This window comes from Pinus tabuliformis, chromosome J, assembly GCF_031772625.1.
Source record: "Pinus tabuliformis cultivar Carrire ecotype Pingquan chromosome J, CPIR1, whole genome shotgun sequence".
NCBI classification, from domain to species: domain Eukaryota; kingdom Viridiplantae; phylum Streptophyta; class Pinopsida; order Pinales; family Pinaceae; genus Pinus; species Pinus tabuliformis.
Window position 1 is genome coordinate 1106266039 of NC_142295.1, and position 5536 is coordinate 1106271574.

The following is a 5536-nucleotide window of genomic DNA, read 5'->3' on the forward strand; positions in this document are numbered from 1 at the left end:
AAAGGCTCTACAAGGAGATGAAAGGACAACCCCATCAACAATCAAGGAAAGAGACTCCTCAAAGAAAATCTTTTACTCCTCCCATGAATAATGTTGAATGTTATGTATGTCATAATCTTGGACATGTTGCAGGCATATGTAGAAGAAGAAGGTTTCAAGACCATCATGCAGAAAGATCATCACATTCAAGGTACTTTAATGGATATTGCTTTTCTTGCAATATGTTTGGCCACAAAGCTGTTGATTGCTACAGGAGGAATATGAAACATGTAAGATGCTATGCATGTAACAAGTTTGGACATAAAGCAAGAGATTGCAGAAACAAAGCTCATGATAAGAAGACACCATCAACATGCTTGAAGATATGGAAGAAGAAGGAAGTTCAGTCAGAAAAATATGGCACAGCACAGGGTACTCAGCACAGCACAAACATAACAGACTCAGGGGGAGCTGAAGGTGTAAAACTTCAGTGTTCTAATTCTCATACACAAGTTTCATGAAGGAAAACCGCGTATATACGCAAGTTTCACACTGCAAAGTCGCGTATATGTCAGTTTGTGAAAAAGCAGTGGGGACAGACTCAGAAAAGGGGTCTGATATGATCCAGTCCAGTATATAATAGTTACAGTCTACTGAGGATGTCTGGAAATGTCTTGATACTTATGGCACAGGCTTAGGGGGAGCATATACTTCAAATAATGCATTGTTGGCATTATGGTTAGAAGTTGTTGAAGCTAATTGATACATCTTGCTGTTTGATCAAAGGAATTGCAGGCTGATGCTTATGGTACAGATCATGATGCTACTGGTGGTTTTCATAAGTCTTGGTCTAGATATTTCATCACTATGTCATGTATCTCTTTTGTGATATCTCTTTTATGATTTCAAGGTCATGTAACGGCCTATGTTGGTTTCCCCACTATGCCTGGGATGAATGATGAAATGTTCATGTATTATCATGAGTAAACTCTTAATGTATCTCCACATGGTTAGGTGGATGAGTCAATATTGGTATATCCCTACTAGGTTGGGTGATGAATGTATGTATTGAGTCTTTTGGTGATAGGAAGGTCTTTTATGATGTATAAGTCTTTGTTCTTCTTGAAGAAGATCTTTTACAGATCTTGCCTACAGTCAAGGGGAGCATGAACAGCACAATTCAGCAAGAGCAGGATGGATAGATTGGTACACTTTGGCATACACAAAGGGGGAGCACATTTGGAGATTTCAGCAGGTACTCAGGGGGAGTATGGACAGTAGAAGGTATACCAAAGAAGAGAATATCTTGGTCCACCCTTTGCCCTTGATGTCAAAGGGGGAGAGTGACTTGGTGTGGTGGTTGCCATCAAGTCCAAAGGGGGAGATTGCTGGCATTATGAGTCAAGTGTTGTCCTTGATGGAAACTCACTCAGAGGTTGGTACAGGTGATGGCAACTTAATCAGAGGACATATCTTAGTACAGCAGGCCAAGAAAGTTCATACACGCAGGTTCATTAAGCCCAAGTCGCGTATACAAGCAGGTTCACTATATACCAAGTCGCATATACGCAGGTTCGCTATATACCAAGTCGTGTGTACAAGCAGGTTGGCTTCAGTAAAAGAGCGTGTATGTGGAAAACTTATCTTTGGTCTGTGGCGATTATTCCTTGGAAGTTGTGCTTATGGTTTTGGACCATGGTGTCTCGATGGACGTGTTGATCCCTAGTATTGAGTTGATGGTATTGGGTTACTATGGTTTTGGACCGTGGTATTGTGAAGGACCTAAAGCTATATAAGGAGAAGGATCATTAGGCCAAGGAGTGTGAGTGTGTGTGTGTGTGATGAAGATCTGAGGAAGAGTGAGATCCAAAATGCAGGTTATGGGCTGGTGATCTGAACCAAGGTTTCACTCATGTGGAGGATGATGAATGATGGAACGAGATCTCAAGGCTTGGAAGGATTATCTTCCTATGGTATGACTGTGGATAGACTAGATCTGTTGACGCATGTTTATTGTTATGATCTGGGTATGTTTTGATGTCTGATATAGCTGCGGAGTTAAAAGTTAGAATTTGTAGATCTGTACGCGGGTTGGTTTTGGTAAAAGAGCGTATACACGCAGGTTGGGTTCATCCAAGTAGCGTATACAATGTGAAGTATGATATTTGAAGATGGAGCTAGATCTGGTTGTTGCTATGTTGTCTGGTTGTTGTTGACAGGGTTACATTGATTCAGAATTGGGTGTTTCAGTGATTGATGATGCAGGTTGTACTACAATGGTGATTGTCTTATGGATCCAGTATGAAAATGTATGAAACGTGGTCCCGGAAAGATCGTAGGCCGGCACCTACGTACTGGTAAACATATCAGCCAGTACAAGAGCCAGGGGGTTGTAGCTCCCTTCCAGTAGCAGCTGGAAAACGAGTAAAGGTTGGAGCATTCTGTAGGTAGGCACCTACGTACTAGTAAATGGATCGGCTAGTACAAAAGCTAAGAGGGTTGTAGCCCTCTGCAGGTTGTAGCCTGCGTGCTGGTAAAGGACTGCACCAGTACATTGTAAAACAAGTTTCTTATTAAAGAAGAAAGAGACGAATTGCAGTAGGTGGTTTTCACCCACATTGGGTTTCCACCTTATATCATGGTGTTCATGTGTGTGCCTTATGTGTGATGATCTGTTCTGTTATACTGCACCTGTTTACTGTTAATATGGTTAATAATGTTCTGATGCATTTACTGAAGATAAGCTAACTGAATCATAAGATCTCTGAATATACGCTAGTTGCTTTAGACACAGTCGCGTGTACACGCAGGTTCACTTAACTGATGTCGCGTATATGTTTCTGAGCATGAAATTGAAAATTTTTATTGATCTGATAATACTGATTCACCCCCCCCCCCTCTCAGTATTATTTCCAACAAACAAGTCACTGGTGGCTGAGCTAAAGGTTTTAGAATCAGATGCATGTTCCTACTCTGAGTCAAAACCCAACAAGGGGAATGACAAAGGGAAGCAAATTGTTGATGTGGATCCCAATGCCACTGTTGCTACTGCCAAGATCCAAAAAAATGAACCCAAAGATCCAGAGGAGGAGGAGCGTCTCTTCCAATCTCAGATGTGGGTAAAGGGCTCCCCACTACAGTTCATTGTCAATAGCGAGAGCCAAAAGAACCTCATTTCGGCAAAGTTCGTGAAGCGATTGGGCTTACCAACCACAGCACACCCACAACCATACACCATCGGGTGGCTGCACCAAGGATGGGATCTTCGCGTGAGCCAACAATGTCGCCTTCCATACAACATCAAGCCCTTCACGGATGAGGTATTATGTGACATTGCTCCCCTTGAAGTTTGTGATGTATTATTAGGACAACCATACTTGTAGAAGTGACATGCTGTGTATGAATTAAGGCCCCGTGTTGTTATTATTACATTGGGAAATAAGTTGTACAGGATACCAGAGGTAGCACCGCCTACCGCCATCTCTTTGATTACTGCAAAACAATGGAGTAAGCTCATTTCCAAAACTGGGAAATTTGTTTTCCTGATGATACGCCCTCAAGGAAAGAAGAAGACAGTGGCCACAGTCTCCAGCCAGGGCCCCTCCGCACGACAACTACAAATGGACACGGTCGTGGAGGAGTACAAGGACATCTTCACCTCCTCCACAAGGGTTTCTCTGCACTGTCAGGTCAAGCACTCCATCGATCTGACCCTAGGTGGGCCGCTACCCAATTTACCAATCTATTGGCACTCCGTTTTGGAGAATGATGAAATCAAGAGGCAGATTCAGGAGCTGCTGCAGAAAGGTCACATCCGTCCAAGTTCATTGCCTTGTGGGAGCCCAATTGTGTTGGTACAGAAGAAGGATGAAACTTGGAGACTCTGTATTGACTATCGGGCGCTGAACAAGATCACTGTCTGTAATAGGTACCTGATCCCACAGATTGATGACCTCCTGGACCAACTAAAGGGGGAAAAATATTTCAGCAAGATCGATCTGAAGTTAGGATGTCACCAAGTACCAATCAAACCCTTGGATGTGTGGAAGAATTCCTTCAAAGCCAAGGAGGACCTTTTCGAATGGTTGGTTATGCCTTTCGGATTGACGAATTCTCCTGCAACCTTCATGACGCTAATGGATGACATCTTGTGGCCATTCACTAACTCATTTGTAGTGGTATGCTTGGATGACATTCTGATCCTCAGCCAGAGTTGGGAAGAGCACCTCCACCACATCCGATAGGTTCTCCAAACACTGCAGCAACACAAGCTATGTGCCAATTTGCACAATGCACTTTTGGCATGACCCAAGTTCAGTATCTAGGATACATTATTGATGAACAAGGGGTGCATGTGGATCCAGCCAAGATCCAAGTCATTCGGGATTGGCCATCTCCAACCACTCTGACAGAGCTCCGCAGCTTTCTAGGTCTTGCCAATTTCTACTACACATTCGTGTTGGGGTTTTCTCATATCACTTGGCCTTTGAGGCAAGTCACTAAGGGAGAAGCAAAAGCGAAATTTTTTTGGTCAGAATCTCAATAGAAGGCATTCATAGAGTTGAAAGATCACCTCTGCACAGCACCAGTGCTCACGTTACTAGTTTTACAACAACCGTTTGAGGTCGAGACAGATGCCTCTCACTATGCTATTGAGGCAATCCTTACTCAACACGGGCATCCAGTGGCATATCACAGTGAAACCCTTTCAGACACAGTCCGAAAGTATCCCACTTATGATAAAGAGATGTATTCCATTGTGAAGGCCTACCGACAATGGAAGCATTACATTTTAGGGAAGGAAACAGTCATCCACATAGACCACTAGCCCCTGTAGTTCATACAGACCCAAGGGAAATTACAGAATGATCGCCATTAGAAGTGGTCCACATACCTGCAACAGTTCCATTTGAATATCAACTATAAGAAGGGCAGCACCAATAATGTTGCAGATTTCCTCAGTCCACCAGCGATCATGGCGTTAACCACCGTGCTCAACTCTTGTGGGCACGAGACTTCTGATTGGCCACTGCTCTACAAAAGCGACCCGGAATTCCACCACACATATCAGACCCTCTTAAATGGTCAGCATGTTCCAGATTTTCACCTCCAGGATGGCCTATTATGCCACCTGGGTCACCTTTGTGTTCCTTCAAGCGAGCGTTCCAAGCTGATTTGGGAAGCGCACTATAGTCGGGCCGTTGGGCATTTTGGGGTCAAAAAAACGGTGGCAGTAATGCAGAAGTATTTCTATTGGCCGAATCTTCGACAAGATGTCGGGAAATACATCAGATCATGCACTGCCTGTGCCATTGCCAAACCAACCATCAAGAAGCAAGGCCTCTATACCCCGCTGCCTACCCCTAGTCGACCTTGGGAATCCATTTCCATGGATTACATGTCAGGCCTTCCTTCCACTAAGCATGGAAATGACTGTGTTTTTGTGGTCCTCGATAGGTTCTCAAAGATGGCTGTTATGGCAGCCTACAAGAAGGATGTCACAGCAGAAGCCACTGCTAAACTCTTCTTTGAACGAGTGTGGGTACACTTTGGGATA